Below are 19775 nucleotides of genomic sequence, written 5' to 3'. Positions count from 1 at the left end.
TAAAATGTCGAATCGCATAACTTAAAAAATATATATTTGTAATTTTTAATAACTTTAACCTTAAACATCGACAGAATTCGAAAAAACAACTTTTTCCTCAACATACACCGTAATTATTATTTATTGAATACTGATTCATCAAAATGACGTACTTCAATCCTTAGCAATGGAATAAAAGTACTGATTATAATTAATTACAAATATGTAAAGATGCAAAAATTCAATTATAAAGATTGTCGTATAAATAACATACCTTGTATTTATATTTAAATAGATATTGCATACAATTCAAAGCAAAAAATTAACCCGTTTAAATATGTGTTGAGAACATAATATTTTAAATTCATTAAAAACTGTGTAAAGTATATAATTATTCTCGTTTAATCTTAAATATTAAAATACTATCTGATTCGAAATACCAGCAGTCAAATTCAATATGTGACAAAAAAATCGATTAAATCCTTATGTAATTTGAGAAAAAAAATGTATTACTTGGTAAAAAAAACTATTTCTTAAAATCTACTATGACTCGTGATTCGATGCATTCCGCATCATTTTCAAACTACGTTCGTTGTTGACATAGAAGACATTTTTTTTACTCGATATCAACCCAAAAAAGGATTAAAAATTTATCATATTTCTTTATTATTTTAACCATAGTGAGTTTAAAATGAAAATCATTTATTTTTAATGAGAATATCCACTTTTTGCTACGAAGCTAGGCGCCCGTACCTCCGGTTAAAGGTACCATGGAATGCAGGTGCGACCTGGAATTCAATCGCCGACGTTCCGGTCATTTTATTTAGATTACTTTATATATTTAATCATAGTTATAAATCAAAGATTTAGATTATATTACATGAAACAGGATGTGTTGATAGGCGCCGCGCCGCCGAGCAGTGAACTAAACGTTTACTTCCTTTTAATGGAGTACAGGTTTGTTTTACGAAACAAGAGCTAACAGCTTAACGTGCAAAATGAAAAGCGCGATTAATGCACTTTGAAATCACTTGTCGATGAAATAAGAAACTCTTTTTAAGTTGTTAAATAAATTAATGCAATGATATTAAACAATAAAAATGTGTAAAATATATATTACTCTTTGGAGTATAAAAACCGTCTTTGTAGGTATATGTGTATGAACAGATATAAGTATCTCTCTATCAGATGAATGTGTAGAAAATCATTGTATCAGAATTGAAAACGAATATATAAGAAAGGAATGTAATCCTGAAATAGGGATAATTGAAAAGGTTTTTAAGAGTTCTTTAAGGTGGTAAGGATATGTGGAGCAAATGAATAACATGCAGAGAAGGACTAAGAAAGTACATGTGGGGAATGTGAGCGGGAGAACAGAATGAGGACGGCCAAAAAGGCACGATCAGATCAATCAGAACCTAAAATCTGGTGGTGTCACAAGTCAACGTAATCGGAGAGTATGTATGACTAGATATATGGATGTGAAGGAAGCTAAGAGTCTATGTCAAAACAGACGAGTGTGGCGTTCAATCCTTTATGCCTACACCTACGGTACATCCATCGCTTTGCCGCACTGAGTCATTTCAAATGAATTCAGTCTACTTTCATCCTTCTTTTGCCAACTCCATGCTTTACTTCCACGTTTCATTGTTGTGGCACAACATTAATGCAAAAATATAAAAATCTATTGATTTAAAAATTGCATTTTTTTTATTCTACCTATTAACTACGAGTTAAAAAGATATAAATGTTTTTATCAATATATATCATTAAAATATATTAAAACCAATTCTAGTTTCATTCAAAGCTGAAGGAATTTTACATGTTTCCAAAAAAACTATACCCTAAATATAAAAAATAATCTACAAGTATTCCCAACGTTTAGTATCTCCCTTGACCCTCTGGCGAACAAATTGTAACCGATATTGCTAAGAAAAAAATCCCCAATTAAGATACATAAATCATCCAGACTGTTGTGTATAATAACTACTTAAAACAAACATCCAAATTATTGTAAAATACCCAAAAGTCTAGAATTAAAAGTAACATTTTTTATCGAACCCGGGATCAACCATGTTTTTCTCACCTAGAAAATATAGGGAGTTCAAAATGATATACAGTACATGACTTTATTTTATTTTATGTTCATAACGGTTTTATTTTAAACATATTTTCCTTAAATGGCATAAATCTCTAAATATTTTGCATAATTTAAAATATTCTGTTTTTATTTGCGTTTTAAACTGTCTTTTTTCTCTTTTTAATATTTTTTATAGGTGTCTTGTCTCAACTTGATATGAAACATCTATAGTTCCACTTTATATAAAAGAAGATGGAAGTCTGAGCATTCTAGACCTTACGACTTGGTATTTGGCTGAATTAAGCGATCACTTTATACACTTCTGTAACGTTCACCTTTCTGCCCATTATTGAACATCATTGAAACCTTTACATATGTAATGGTCTCAGAACGTTCCACAATTAGGTATAATTTTCAAAACGTTTGGAAGTATGGCTGATTGCAGCTCCACCTGTTGAGAACTTTGTGAAGTATTTATTTACTCCGTTTGAATATATGAGAGATTTGTTCCAAATTAGTTCACACGTAAAAATAGCTCTCCAGCGTCAACAAAGGGGCAGTACCACCTCCTTCCGAAATATGTTTCGAAATATCTTAGAAATAAACTAACTTAATATAATAAAAAATAAAATAAAATAAAAAAAAACTATTGAATCAATTAGTATTTGGAAAATATGTGAGATTGTGAAACGGGAATAGTAAATGTGTATTTAAAAAAATCTGACATTACAAATAATTTATTATGCTAAGCAAAAAATACTACTTATTATATTTGAGACCTTTCTCGCAATCACAGCATTCAGTAAGCATCATGTAGCGTTTGAAGCCGCACGTCTTCTCACGCCCATTTTTTAAGAATATAAACTGGATTTTTTGTTTAATGTTTTTTGAAATATGTATTAGAAAAATCATTTTTATTTTTTATTAAATCCTTACCTTTCAATAACTATTTTCTTTTCAAAACTATATATTTATTTCGAAAAGAAAGTTTTTTTGTGTTTTAAGAAAAAATAATTACGTTAAAAGTTACCAGGGTTTAAAGAAAATAAGTTCCAATTTATCGTATATTGAAACCATTTTTCCACGGAATAAAAAGCTGATTCCAGTTAGCGATTTTGTGGTAACACTGTATTATGATTTTAATGATGGACGACCAATTCAAAAATGAACTAAAAACTTAATAATTTACAATCATTTCTTAACAATACAATCGTCATAATTATACATTTAACCGAGATCATTGCGATTGGAATGTTCTTAGTTCATTACTGTTGCGTTTTTTCAAGTGCTCTATCCATCGGGACGTTTGATACATTGTACTAGATTAATATTGCACGATCTTATCGCACTCCGCATATAAACCGGCGAGCGAATGGCGATTGGAGTGTTACGATTAGATGTTTCTTGCTGCTTGTGTTAGTACTAAAAGGATTTGATATAATTACGTATTTTAATTTATTAGCTCGAACGGGTGAAGGGGACAGCAAACCATTGGTACGGGAATAAATATCACCAAAATATTATTCCATATGGAATGAGACTATGACAGTTTTAATGTCCATGATCTGATGTATTTTTGTTTTTATTTTTTAAGTTTAAAATATGGTAAGTATTATGTTATGTTACCTACCTGATCAAGTGCGTCCGAAAATTTATATTCATATTTTTTACATGAGGAGGTACCACATCAAAAAATATATAAATCGTAGTCGTACAGGAGAAAGTGACTAACTAACAAAACGTTAAATGTTCAGGAGGGCCATTTAAGTCATTTTTGCTTGGCAAGAAAATAAAAATCAATGCAGTTAGTCATTTTTAAAAATTCAATATATTATACTTCCAAGTTTAAAATCCTTTGGGATTTTTTCAGGGCAATATTAAGCTAGTAAGATGTCAAACAGTCAATGATGACGTTTTTTGTGAAAAATGCACTTGGTCACTTTCTCATGTATGACTACGAAATACAAGATATGTATGGTCACTGGTCAGACACAGATCAAAAAAAAATAACTTGAACCAAAACCAATACACGCACGTTAAAAAATCTACTAAATTTCTATTAAAAATATGAAACATTTTTAACGAAATAATAATGCCAATTAAATTTCAAAATTCTTAAAGGTTTTGTTTTAGTAAGAGCAATTTTAAAAAATTAAATAAAAACTCATTTCTAAAATAATAAAAAATACATATTGAATGTTTAATGTTATTTAAATTGCAGAAAATTATTATTAAATTATAATTATTATTACTATACGATTCCACTATTAATATGCATAGTAATTCGATGTCAGTAGGTTTAAATTAGATGAAATTATTAAGGTTAGGTAAAGTTTAGTTGATTGGGGTTAACTAAGAAACATGTTCAAAAGTTTAACGAATGCACCACAAATTTGTTTAACGTTACGTTAATTGTTTATTTAAGTATTAAAAAAATCAGTGCCAAATGCACCGTTGTTATTTCATTTTATATCCCCAAGGTGAATGGTACAGAACGGTTAAAATTCAAGTATTATATTCTTATCTCAATTTACCCGAATAATATATACAATCTTTAAAAATAAAACATTTATTTTGACGAATTGAATAGCATATTGAAGTAAATATAAATCGCCCTTTACGAACCGCGAGTGGGCGACCCCTGGCCCACTCAGCGTTCGTTAGGTATTATTCAAAAGGTCTTATAATTAGGGACATAAATATTAATGCGGTTCCCCATAATTACATCTCACTCTTTCCTTCTTACTAATTTATGTTCGTGTAATTTGGATTTTTATAAATGGCCCCCGCCGAGCAATTTGTTACAATGTACCGCCGAGCCGCGCCGCGCCGCGACTACCTACTCAAATAATATTACTGGTTATTACAATCATAATAATGATGTGAAAGAATTCCCGTAATGATAATTACAGACGGCACCTGACGCGGTGGCCGGCAGGGCGCGGGCGCTACTCCCGGTCTCCCGGTCTCCGCGGCTAGGGGAGGTCTGCGATTTACGTCATTCTCAGATCATCTATTACGTGTTACTCAACATATCTAAATGTCGGTTTTTCGAATAAAAAAACTTTATTTTGTGTTTTTAAGGACTTAAAAATAGGCATTATTTTTTAAGGCATTTCACCTCCAAAATGTGAAATAAAAAAAATGTCCTTGTCAGGATTTTACACAGGATTTCACAACGAGGGCAGGTCTGAGATTTACGTCATCTCATCCATTTCGTGTTACACAACATATCTAAATATTACTTTTAAGTATAAAAATTATTATATTAAATTTACTTAAGGTACAGTATTCAATGACTTAAAATGGTATTTTTTATGGTTTTTCCTTCCCAAAAATGTTCTATTACGTTTTACACAAAATATCTGAATATTGTTTTTTAGTATAAAAAATATTGTATTTCAAGTATTTAAGGGCTTTTAAATAGACATTATTTTTTAAAGGCTTTTCACCTACAAGGCTTTTTACCTTCGTTCAACTAGGGGAGTTCTGAGATTTACATCATCCTCATCTCATCTAATATTTCTTATACAACATATCAAAATGTTGTTTTTTAGCATTCAAATATTATATTTAAAGTATTTAAGGACTTTTAAAAAGACTGTTAAGGCTTTTCACCTCCCAAAAGCGTTCTAGCTAAAATACTCTTTCCAAATCTCTAGGCAGTAAATGTGTGGTACATATCGCTCACTCCTTTCACCAACGTCATATACTTATCAAAAAACTTGATTTTTCAGGAGATTGTTTTTAATGTTTAAAAATATAAAGAAATGTTTTAAAAATAAAATATCAAGCTATTTATTGAACTTTTTACTGTGCAATAGATCTTTTTAGAAAAAACCTGTAAAATATTTAAAAAATAATTAAACAATACCATTTCTTCAAAATGCAACAACAACATTTTCTGTCCTGTAGCGGATACATACTAAGTTAAAAATATGTCCCTTTTGCTGGGATATAGAACATTTTCTGGACATTCCGAAAACATGCACTACTGAAAATTGACGATTTTTGGTATATGACGTTGTTGAAAGGAGTGAGCGGTATGTCAAAATATTAATTCTTTAAATGAATTGTTTATAGTACAAAGCAAATATGACATGGTAAAAAAAAAAAACAAATATACTAACTAACTAACTAACTAACCATCACGCCGCTCTCCGCAGGGGTAAGCAGAGAGAATAGAATGCCACACCACTCTGTCTTTGCAAACATTCTTCGCCTCTTCCACGTTCATGCATCTCCTCATACATACCCGCCGATTGTTACGACTCCTAACCTGACCACTTTCAAGTATTTGGCATACCTGATCGTGCCATGTTTTTCTCGGTCTTCCTCTGCTCTTTTTTCTACTTACATTCGCCTCATAAATTTGTTTTACCGTTCTTTCCTCACTCATTTGTTCTACATGTCCAAACCATCTCAACACACCTTTCTTAATTTTATCGATAATGTTTATCTCAGCTTTGCATTCCTTTCTTATTTCACTATTCGCACATCTATCATACATCGTTTTGTCGCACATTCTTCTGAGAGATCGCATTTTGACTGCATTCAGTCTACTTTCATCCTTCTTTTGCCAACTCTATGTTTCACTTCCATACATTAGAGTTGGAACCAGGACTCCGTTGTGCACTGCCAACGTTAGATATCTAGCGTATGTTTGAAGATATCAGGCTACAATCATTTTTAAAACATCTTCTGATGAAAATCCTTTGAAATAAGTAAATGTATAAACACACACGATAATTCAATTAACTCACCCGAAGTGTTGGCGAAAAGCAGATCTCTGTGGAGGGCTGCCGTTTTGAAATGAGGGTAAAACAGCTTGCTGCCTTTAGGTCACACTTGTGGAAAAAATCCGATTCAATCGGCGTTCCGCTCTCCTAATTCAATCTCTCCTACAGCATCGGCTTCCAGGCTGTTTCGTAACTTTTTTTCCTTCCCAAGTATTTTTATGGGCGGGTATCGTCTGATCTCCAAGAGTCCGGTTAACTAATTGTTTTTATCGCTTCGTGAAGTCATCGTTTGCGGTCATCTGTAACAAAAAAAAATTAGAGTTATTTTCAGAGTGTGGTCGCTTTAGTTTTGATGTTTTAATTATTAATCACACGTGACTTTTGCTAATTTGTTTCATTCTAGTTCTACCAGAATTATTGCAAGGATCATGTTTAAAAATGTTGTCGGTTTGAATGTTTGGATTCATCCAATTATACGAGCTTATTTTATTTATACCTTATATATATATATATATATATATATATATATATATATATATATATATATATATATATATATATATATATATATATATATATATATATATATATATATATATATATATATATATATATATAAAAATATATACATATATATATATATATATATATATATATAAAATATATACATATATATATATATATATATATATATATATATATGTATATTTATATATATATATACATATATATATATATATATATATATATATATATATATATATATATATATATATATATATATATATATATATATATATATATATATTATTTAGAAACTTGGTTCATATATATAGAACTTCCAAGAATTTGAGTATTGTGGTTGTCAATAATGGGTAGAATTGGTGAATGTTACACGTGTGTAAAGTGATCACTTAAACCAGCTTATGACGGTCGTCAGGCCCGTAAATGCCCAGACTTCCATATTCTTCTTCATCTTTGATGAGATGTCAAAAAATAATATCAAATTTCTAAATTTATCAAATAATAAGAAACATACGTATAGAATCTAACAACAGTGTATTTTTTCTTCCAAAAATTAATGCAATATAAGTGATCAATAATGGGTGAAATAGTGTAAAATACGTCTACCGCTCTGAAAATATTAAACAAGCTTTAAATCTTTGTATTATAGATGTTTCGATTTGAGATAAAGCATATATTGTATTCAAAGGAAGAAAGTTTGTTTGTCTGAGTGTCCTAGGGTTTTCGACCAGGAATTTGGCCGACTTAAGAGATCACTTTTGAGTGTTGTATGTTGTTAGATTATTTTCGTAATGAGCGTATAAAATAACAACTTTAAGCAGCCAAATTCCAGATCGTAAGCCCTGGGATCCTCAGACTTCCACCTTTTGTCGTGTAAAAACAATAAATGATTCACCTCAAGCTGAGATACCTATAATTCTGATATTTAAAGCTCGGCTAATATTTTCAGCATGGTCAACGTATTTTACACCTTAAAGTCCAGAAGACATTAAATTATCTCACGCGGTTTGCGAACCACGAAAATGAAGTGACAAAATAACTCTATTACCCGGCTGGTTTTTTATCTCCAACGAAACCACGACGATGGTGCTCTTTATATTAACGAATTAGACTTTACAAACAAGTTGAAAAATTCACGGGTTAAAGTTTCCGACCAGTTTCCCGTCAGAGGCGACGTGAAGTGTAAAAGTTTGTTGGCAAACTTTCCCACGGGCAGAGCATGGTGGGAAATTATTAGCAGGGATGGAAATTATTAGCAGGGATGGAAATTATTAGCAAGGAGGGAAATTGTTATAAGCACGTACGAAAATTATTAAACAAGGATTGTTTTACGTTTTATCTTACTTACTGCTCTGTTCAAAATACTTGTTTTCGGAATTGATAATCGAGGCGTAGTAAATTAAATTTTCTTTGGACTTACACTTCAAGGGGAAAAATCGGTTTGTCTTTTCATATAGTTTAGTGCCCGCCTTGTAATTCCGGCTTTTTAAGAGCAAAATCAACAGAATTTCTCTACAATTATTGCCATTTCGTTAAGTTATTTTTAGAATGATACAATAATGCCTACAAAAATTAAATTATTATTTTTTTATACTGTATTAGGATTGACTAAGTTTAAATGCATTTTTCAAATGTTTTTTTTTAATTATTATTATTTAAAATAGTTAATAGAAAAAAAGTTATTTTACTTGGTATATACCATTATTTTAAAAATATATACACGCAATATACATATATATGCGACACGTGTTTCGCGTCATTCTTAAACACTGTGTTTGAAAATGATGCGAAACACGTGAAACACAATAGATTTTATGGAAAAGTGGCATTAACCAAGCATAACTTAAATTAAAAATTGATGGATTTTATCACAAAGTGACTGTCGAATCACTTAATAAAGTTTATTAAAATCAATCCAACCATATTTTACGTATAACATGCTTAACAAAATCACAGCAAAAACTTATTATACTTTTCTACTTCGAAAGTGGAATATAAATAATGGTTTACATTATATATAGATATAATAGATATTATTTTTTCAGGAGATCGTTTTTAAAGTTTAAAAATATAATGAAATGTATTGAAAAAAATATATCAAGCCACTTATTGAACTTTTTACCGTGCAACAATTTTTTTAGGTACAATCTGAATGTTTTTTCTCCATTTAAAAAATATTAAGTATATTTAAAAAAAATAATTAAACAATACGATTTCTTCAAAATGCAAAAACAACACTTTCTGCCCTGTACCGGTTAAATATTAAGTTAAAAATATGCTGCTTTTGCTGGGATGTAGTACATTTTCCTGGCATCCCGAAAACATGCACAACTGAAAATTGACGATTTTTGTTTTATGACGTTCTTGAAAGGAATGAGCGAAATGGCAAAGTGTAGGTTCTCGAAATAAAGAGTATTATGAGATATGAGGAAAAATCCTTGGTAGAAAAAGGAGGATACATACACTTACTCGTACATACTTGTGTAACATTCAAGTAGATGAAAATTTTAGTCCCTTTATAAGAAAACTAACAGAAAGTCTTTAAATAATAGACAGGCGCCGTGGCGTAGTTGGGAAGACGCTCAACTGGGAAACTGGCGTTGCGGGTTCGATTCCGGCCAATTGCAAAAGGAATTCAAGAAAGATTTATTTTGAATTGATCTGAGTATTTGTGATGTATTTTTCATATTAACCTTCCCTATCCTTACTATCCTACCTGCAGACAAGCTTTTTAAAATGGAAGCTTTATGAGTTGTTCCTTTCTTAAAATAGTACTTTTTAATTATTTCATCAATTTAATTACATTTCTATAAATAACACTATAGATTGTACGAATATATGGTTATGTAATAATATTTATTTAAATTAATTATTTATTGAAATTTCAACGACAAACCCGTGATTCATTATTCCAAGAATATTTAAAAACATGAAAACGAAACAGTAAGAGACACAAACAGATTAATTACTTACCCTCGTTTGCAATTAAGTAAAAATGATAATTATTTGCAAAGCCACGATGACGGCGGCCATTTGTCTTAAGACCTTCACAAGGACAATAATTAGCTCATTAATATCAATGACGATGAAGAAAATATTTTAAAAAATACGTTCGAGGTTCAATTTCAAATAATGTTAATATAAGTTTTTAGTGATTAAATAAATTCAAACTCTGACTCAAATAACCAAGAATTTATTTTAGAAATATTATGCACGTCTCAAAAGAGAAGTTACAATAAATAAATATGTGCATTTTTAAGGTTTTTATACCTGTCATTGTCTAGTTTAAGTGATCGTTTTATACACTATGTAACATTCACCATTTACTTTTGATTGAACCGAATCGATTGATAGTAAATCCTTTGGGGTTAAATCCAAATGAGAAGAAAAATTTGCATGTATATAAAATATAATCATTTTTTAACAGAAAAACAAAAGCTAATTTTTTAAAAATATGGCATTATTTTCAAACGGCAATACCACACAATAAGTACAAAAATTCTTAAAATGTATATTTTAATTTATTATCTTTTACGCTACCGATGGTGATCTCTTTTATGCTACTAATTTATTATTTATAAACGAATTAAGGTGAATGGAATTTCTGATTTCTCACTAACTTAGAATGATATTAATTTTGAGTGACGTGCTTACGGTCAATTTTATTGACAGTCTTGGAGCCCCTTATTTAAAATAGTAATTCATCACCTCATGTAATAGTTCAGCACATTTTATTAACATGGTTGCGTTCCAGGGTTCGATTCTCGATAGATTCGCCATTTACTCGTATAATCAAAGTGTTTTATAATATCATTTTTGATATTTTGTTTCCTAAAATGAAGAACTAATTACCCCGCCAGTATAAAATAAACGATCAAGATAACACATACGTAATCCGATATAGTGTGGCCGAAAAATTCCAATACAGATCCCGGATGTCAGAAAAGACAAAAATGCTATTTTTAAGTCGTTACACTTGCATGATTCTATGACAAAGGTTCTATTTCCATTTTACGGAATTAATTATTATTATTATCACAGCCTCCGAATGTGACTTTTGCAGTACTACAAATAATTTAAATTTTAACCTTTCTCACCCGTTTTAAATTATAGAACTCTATACTAACTATCTATAGAATATTAACATATTATTATGAGATCCTTCGCTCATAATAACCATTCTTATGACCTCTTTGTTTCCAATGATTTTGCTCATAACATGTTTGTGTGCATATAAGTAGATACTTAATTACATAAACATATACCTACTTAATTACACAAATAATGCGTGTAATTGCAAATTAGACAATTGGCAACTACAATACGGTAACGACCGTTCTAAAAACCGGTTTATTTTTGTATGTCTCAAACTGATAGTGTTGAAATTATAATAATTTTACGAAATTACGTTAATATTATCTTTTTGTATTCAGTATCTCTTTTTTTATTATTTTTATTTTATTTTATATTTTTTAATAAAATAAATTAAACTCAAACATTGTATTTAATATCTTTCCATCTCTGAAGAAGATAAGGTGTTTATCGAAACCGATTAGAAAAATAGTACCAATAAAAAAGGGGTTAAAAAAACAAAGCTCGAGTATTGTGTATTTTATGCAGTTTAAAAAATATGCCACAAAAGTATCACCAAAACACATAAAAAATTATAAATATATTTTTTTTATTGTTATCCCTATTGGTCACGTAAATAAATCGATAGTTTATTTACTATCCCTTTTCTCCTCAAAGGATTTGAATTAATTCTCACTGGTTGGTGAGAATTAATTCAAATCCTTGTAGTACACTTGTAGTAACAAATTATTTTAGAAATGAAAGACATTAAAGTATAAATTTATTATGTCTCCATTTTAAACTAACCCGTGAAAGTACAATGGTTTAAATAATTTTAAAAACCTTCCAATAGTGCATAGGGCACTAAATTGTTTATAAACAATGTTATCTTGATCGTTTAATAAATCAAAGAGAGATGTTCTGCGCTGGGCTTCGGATACATATAAATATATGTATATATATATATATATATATATATATATATATATATATATATATATATATAAAAATGTATATATATATATATATATATATATATGTATATATATATATATATATATATATATATATATATATATATATATATATATATATATATATATATATATATATATATATATATATATATATATATATATATATATATATATATATATATATTTATATATTTGTATATATATATATATATATATATATTTATGTTTATATATATATATATATATATATATATATATATATATATATATATATATATATATATATATATATATATATATATATTTATAAACATATATATATATTTATATATATATATATATATATATATATATATATATATATATATATATATATATATATATATATTCCATTCGTTCTCTCAAAGGCTTTGGCACTTGACGTTGTATATCCGTACTCGTAAAAGCCTAAGAATATAAGACCAGCTGCATTATAAATATTCAAACATAAAAATGATATAATACCAATTTTCATAAAATTTCATCAACATTTCGCTAAGAAAAATCTTCAAATAACAACTTCTTAAGCCCCGCCTACTTGCGCCAAGATATTGCGCACCGTTTTCAGCACGTTGCAATAATTATTGCATACAGTTTTGAAATATTTAGTTCATATTTAAATATCAAAAAACGGTACCCACGTTGTGGGTACAAGACTAACAGGATGTTTTTGTCACTTGGAAAATCAATACAAATTATTGTTGCAAAATACTTGCTAACAAAAAAATATACTTTAAAAGTTCTTAATACATTATGTCATTTCTTTATCAATTGCGTAACATATTTATTGAGTAAATAAATGATTTATTAAATGCATAATAAAACAGTATCAATTCTTATTTTTCCTGTTTTTTTTATCTGAATATAATATTTAAAATCGATAGGTTTAATACCATTTCAAAGCATATTTCTTCTCAATAACTGTAGATGCATAGGGTTCTGAATTATATACGCTGGCGTTATCTTAATCGTAAATTACTGAAGACGATATAATAGGCGATAATTAATAGTTTATATTTTTGTTGGGAATTGAACCTAATTATTCTTGTATGATTCTATAGAGCCCAGACCGCTCTGTAAATTAAGGAATAGAAAAATGCAAAATGAAATAATACAATTATTATATAATTAATTGTTTCGGCAGTCATTTTGTCGTAAAAATAATGAAGAATGTATTAAAACACGTGTCACATTAAGTTTTGAGACATACTTGTATTTACTAAGGAAAACTTAGATTAAAATAAAAAGGCAATATAATTATTTATAAGAATTAATAAATATTTATGTTTTTGAGCCTGTTGGGATTAGAACCAAATTATTCGTGCATATGTGATCACCACTCAAATAAAAAAAAATTGCAAATAATGCATAGGTAAATAATAAAATTATGCATAAATAAAACTTACATAAAATCACTAGTGGTGATTGGGACGATATGATGAACGATTTATTCCCCAGAATTTGATTGATTTTGTAGTTTGATGATTCCAGAGAGGTACACGCTGTTCAGAGAAATATTACTCGAGAATGTTTTAAGCGCAGAGTAATAACGCCAGGATAATTAGGGCGAATGTCAAACACTAATTTAAGTTAGCAGTCATTAACGTCGGACAATTCTAGCCACTGCGTCACACAACTTCTGATCTCGTTTCGCGACACAGGCACTAAATGTAACCATTAAATTGGCAACCGTTTATTTTCACTAAATCCTTCCCGACACTCTCAACAATGATATTTGGTATTACAATCAAATATCCAATTAACACTCAAATCAAATAATACTGTTCAAGGTTGTGTTTTTTCACAGTCACTTTGGTCTTAATTCTTATTACTCGTTAATATTTCATAATGAATCATACACAGCAGTCAAGGTATAGATGCACTTAATTGTCGGTAATTAAACCATAATTATTACAAAAACAATATTCACGTCGATTTCGTAATATTTCGTAAAATAACTGATATTGTTTGGATAATATTTTTCAATTTTGAATCCGGCGTTTCAGTTCGCGCGTTTTTTCCGGTTGACGTTTGTTACGTAGATATTTTTTCAGCACTTCCGGAGCGGGTACACGCACGTGGCAAAAGCCGGGAAGACCGACAGCGACTGAAATGCCAGCGGAGGCGGCGATAGGAATTAGCAGCCTTCGGGCCAGCTTGACGACAGCAGAGTAGAGAAGAATACAAGTCGTCACATGGCGTGCGAGAGGGACAACCGTCTTTCGGAGGCGTACCTCGGTGAGCGCAAACAAAGAATACCCGCGTTCAGATTTCAAAAAGATTCGTACAAGAAACATAAAAAAAACATAAAAAATCGTAAAAATCATAGAAAATATTAATCATCTAATAAGCCACTTGTTATATATTCATTTTTATCTGATCTTACGGTAGTATTTTGATTAATTCTTCAGAGCAAAGTTTGTCGGAAAAGTTTTCACAATGCACTCGCCGCATAACCGCCGAGTAGAATGAGACAGCGAGCGTCGGTACGTACGGTGAGTACGAAGAAATAAAAAATACGAGAAATCTTGGCCGTCTCCCTCTCGGAGCCTTCGGTCCAGGGCGCTAGAAGAGTGCGGCTATACGAATGGGCGGTTACTTCTGTCTTCAAATCAGCTCGGTTGGGAGGAGAAGAAATGGCAAAAAGGTTTAAAAAATGTCTGTAAAAATGGAAATAAATAGTTGAAAAGTGGGAAAAATGCACCGGAGAGGTGGTGGCACTTTTTTCGGCCCGGGTCTATTATCGTTGCAGTAGGTGACCATGTATAGACCGCTTTGACAAGTGCCAAATACGTGCTATACAATACGGGTGACTGTTTTTGTATTTAATTATTTTGTATCACGTGGCAAGCTTAGGGTTCTTTTTACTTAAATAACTTGTACGGCTTCGCAAAGAAAATTTATTTCTGCAATCGTTTACTGAAAATGAAAAACGAGTAACGTTCTTTAAAGACATAAATTGGTTTTACTCAATTTAAACGGTATTTAGACTCAATTCGTAGGTTGGTATAAAAAACGTAGATTTTTTCAATGCTTAAACTAAACATAATTTTTGTTTGTAAATGTAATAAATTACAACATTGAAAACATTTTTATAGACGAAAAATATTAAACTATATTTTTTTAACTCGTTTTACTTTTATAAAATTTAAAAAAAATAGCTTAAATCACTCCTCATAATAAAGGCTTACAATAATCGATAAATCATATAACTTTAAGTAAACAAAATACTATTGAATAATAAACATAAAAACAGCATAAATATAAATACATAAATATTAAAATTTATTTGAAATTAGACATGTTCATCGATGTTCTCGTGGCTAGTACTTAATTAATGACAAAAAATATGTTTGTAATGTGGGATATTTCAAGAACAAAATGCTCATTTTCTATACTGGCACCAAACATCATTTAATTTTATACATATTCATCTTAACCACTTTTTCTTATCCACTTACATCCCCAAAAACCAATCGTTTTCCTTATACCCTCTCTCCTTTAATAACCCTTCCAATACACATGTCATATAAATGTAATGTTTTTTTCCAAGTAAATCGCGTAACATTATTCATTTGCTCAAACTTAACTTTTTTCATCACTTTAGTAATACCTACCTCATGTACGAACTATTTTATTACACAACTAAGTATTTCATCACGGGCGCTCTAAACATTTACTACCAAAATGTGCGCGGCTTAAGAACCAAGCTTCTTAAATTTACACATAACCTACTTAGTAACGATTTCGATATTATCGCCGTTACGGAAAGCTGGCTCACCGATGACATTGGTGATGCTGAAGTAGTGGACGAGCGGTATGATCTGTTCCGATGCGACCGCAATATGTCTACTTCTGGTCGATCTCGAGGAGGCGGCGCCTTTATCGCGGTGCGACGAACAATGCGCGCTAAGCACAACGTTAACTGGTTATGCGAAGCAGACTGCACTTGGATTACCATACCTTCGAGTAATTTCAACCGGCGTAGTCAACTCCATATTGCGTGCGTTTATATACCTGGAGGCCCTAGTCATACTTCTCAATTACAAAATTTCTGCGATATTATGGGCCAGCTCTCTGTAGATCATCCTGATGATCATTTTCTTATAATGGGAGATTTCAACCTTCCGCATATTGTTTGGAAATATCATCCCGATACTTTATCTCAATTGCCTCAAATTAGTTGTAATACCGATTATATTTTAACTGAGTGCATGTCACTCTCTGACCTGCGCCAGTATAACGACATAGCTAACGTAAACGGTCGTATACTTGATTTAGTGCTTGTTAATAATCTGCAACTCAGAGTTCAGCACAGCGACGTCACGTTAGTAAAAGAAGACGGTCATCACCCAGCTCTCATAATCGATATAAATGCTCTGATCGTTTCACCAATACCTTCTGTAGAGCACGTAACATATAACTTCAAGCGCGCACAATACGAATTTATCAATAACAGTCTTTCTACTATAAACTGGGCTCAAAAATTTTCTAACTGCATTTGTGTAAATTCTGCTCTTAACGAGTTCTATTTGTCCATAAAGGGTATTCTTGATGAATTTTCACCACTCAAAATACTAAAAAATAACTCTTACCCTCGCTGGTACAGCCCATCACTTATTAAAATAATTAAAGAGAAATCTAAATACCACAAAAAATGGAAAAATTACAATAATGCTCGTGATTACGAAACCTTTGCCTTACTCCGAACTAGACAAAAAAAAGTCCAAAAGGAATGTTTCCAGAAATTTATTCTTGATTGTGAACAAGCTATCTTAAATGACCCCAAGTCTTTTTGGTCCTACGTGAAAAGTAAACGCAACTCCAACGATATCCCATTAAACATGCAATACCAAAATCAAGTATCTACTAATGCCCAGGAAGTCGTTGACAATTTTTCTAAATACTTCAACTCCGTCTATACTGAAAGTGACTCAACTGAAGTATATGATATGCATATACCTTTACAACAAACATGTAATTCTTTTAAATCTTCTTTTACTATTTCAAGTACTGACGTGCTTGTAACATTAAAAACATTAGATGTTAACAAAGGTGCTGGTCACGACAAAATACCTCCATTATTTGTGGTTAAATGCGCTAAACAACTGGCTACTCCACTCTCAATATTATTCAATCGATCTTTAAAAGAACGCATTTATCCTGATAATTGGAAAAAGGCACTTATTATTCCTGTGCATAAAGGTGGAAGTAAGCATAAAGTCGAAAACTATAGACCCATCTCGATATTACCGGTCTTTGGTAAAATATTTGAACTACTTATTTATAAGCACTTGTTACACGATGTTGTTTTTCACATCCCGGATGAACAACATGGCTTCATGCGAAATCGTTCAGTACTCTCAAATTTAACACTTTTCACAACTGACGTAACTGAGTATATGGCCATGGGATCCCAATCAGACGTGATTTACACTGACTATTCCAAGGCATTCGATCGAGTCAATCACTCGATACTTGTAAATAAATTAGCATCAATTGGAATTCATAGTGATCTCCTTGAGTGGCTCATGTCCTATGTCCATAAGAGAAGTCAGGCAGTAGTTGTTGGCGGACATTCCTCTAATTTCTCCCTACTTCCATCGGGTGTTCCTCAAGGCAGTCACCTGGGGCCTCTTTTATTCAATATTTACGTTTATGACATTGGGAAATGTTTTCTCAATTCTAAATTTATTATGTACGCTGATGATATGAAGGTGTATTCGAACATAAGAAGTCCTCATGATTGTCTAAAAATGCAAGAAGACCTCTCGAGACTGTCTGAGTACTGTAAAATCAACATGTTATCTCTAAATTCTGATAAATGCATGAAAATATCATTTAATAGAAAGGTCAACACTATTGATTACACATATAATCTCAATAACAGTAACATCAAGTCTGTACAAACGGTTCGTGATCTAGGCATCCTTCTTGATAGTAAACTTAATTATACTACACACATAGAAAGCATCATTGATAAATCATATAAAACACTTGGATTCTTACTTCGAACCTGTAAGCCTTTTGTAAATATTAACTCTTTGAAACTACTTTATTTTTCCTACGTGCGTAGTATTCTTGAATTTTCATCTCCTATTTGGTCACCCTATTATCAAGTACACTCGGATAAAATTGAAAGAATCCAAAAACTTTTCGTAAAAAATTTAAATCGTAGATCTCACCTAAATTTTCAGGATTACCGTGAAGCATGCGCTTTTTATAACTTGCAAACTCTTTCTGATAGACGAACCGTGGCTGACTTGATGTTGCTCACCAAGATCCTTTCCAACAAAATTGATTCCCCTGACCTAGTAGCCCGTATTAATTTTAGAGTACCCCAAAGACGAACGCGTTCTACTCACCTTCTTCATGTACCAAAGTGCAATACAGTTTTTTCACAAAATACCACCCTTAATAGAATCATAGACTCATACAACAAGACATTTAATGACATCGATATTTTCGGGAAAAGTGTTGCTATAATAAAAAAAGAGGTTAGTAGAAAGTTATCATGCTCTGTTTACTCTCCACCAATAACCTAGTTATGTTATGGGTGGGGGGTGAACGGTGCATGACTATTTTTTTTCTGTATATATAACTGAATGTGTATAAGTATGTATTTGTATATATATGTGTGTATGTATGCGTATGCATATATATGTATGTATATTTATAAATATATTTTTTAACTTCTTAACTAGAAAAAAAAAAAATCCTGTAACCACCCTTTATTAATTCCTCTCCTTTCCTTCTCCTTTCCTGCTTAATCTATTTTTTTTTTGTTTTTCGTTATCTCTGAATGTTTTTTAATAGTTTTATAACATAATTGTGGAATTGTTTAATTGGCTTTTTTTTTAACGTAACTATTTTTTGTCAATGTAATGTAATGTTTATTAATGTTAATGTAACTATTGTTTTATATCATTTTTTTATATGTAAGCTGTACAATTCCCGAATAAATAAAATAAATAAATAAACAAAAATTAAATAAAGAAAATACCTATTCAAAACAAAAAAGGTGACGACAAAAATTCAAAATATGTTCAACACTAGTAATTATAGGAAAAACTAAAACAATTATGGTACGAAAATGTATGTTTAAAACATAAATTTATAACAAAAAATACATTTTAAATAGCTTTCTCTTGTCGCTGTTTTTTAAATATCAAATCCATTAATCAAAATATTTATTGACATAAATTCTTCATAGATTCAATAAAATATTGCGCACCCAATATTTTTCTCAGTCAACTCCGTTACATATTAATATGTTTACATTAAAAATAAAATACGAATATAATAACCTCAATAATATAATAAAACAGTATATGAATCAATTAAACAAGAAATAAAAAACAAGTA

The 19775-nt window shown here is 30.4% G+C and overlaps 1 protein-coding gene across 5 annotated transcripts in view; it reads right to left on the bottom strand.

The window, feature by feature from the left end:
* pdm3 (POU-domain protein pdm3) overlaps window positions 1-14664 on the bottom strand; it is a 153717-nt gene extending 139053 nt beyond the window's left edge. For 3 of the 5 annotated variants that reach the window (XM_088273302.1, XM_088273345.1, XM_088273326.1), the window contains exons 1-2: window positions 13817-14663; window positions 6823-7097 (exon numbers count right to left, since the gene is read on the bottom strand). The gene's annotated coding sequence lies outside the window, so the exon portion shown is untranslated. Of the gene's footprint in view, window positions 1-6822; window positions 7098-13816 lie in introns of all 5 variants that reach the window. The other 2 variants (XM_088273318.1, XM_088273310.1) reach the window with 2 other exon arrangements.
* Between the last annotated feature and the right edge of the window lie 5111 nt (window positions 14665-19775).

The sequence above is a fragment of the Brachycentrus maculatus genome, unplaced genomic scaffold (genome assembly GCF_059751285.1).
Source record: "Brachycentrus maculatus isolate JH-2025_06_01 unplaced genomic scaffold, ASM5975128v1 h1tg000032l, whole genome shotgun sequence".
Lineage (NCBI taxonomy): Eukaryota > Metazoa > Arthropoda > Insecta > Trichoptera > Brachycentridae > Brachycentrus > Brachycentrus maculatus.
Note: the sequence above shows the minus strand (reverse complement) of the source record. Positions and strands in the feature narration are given on the sequence as shown.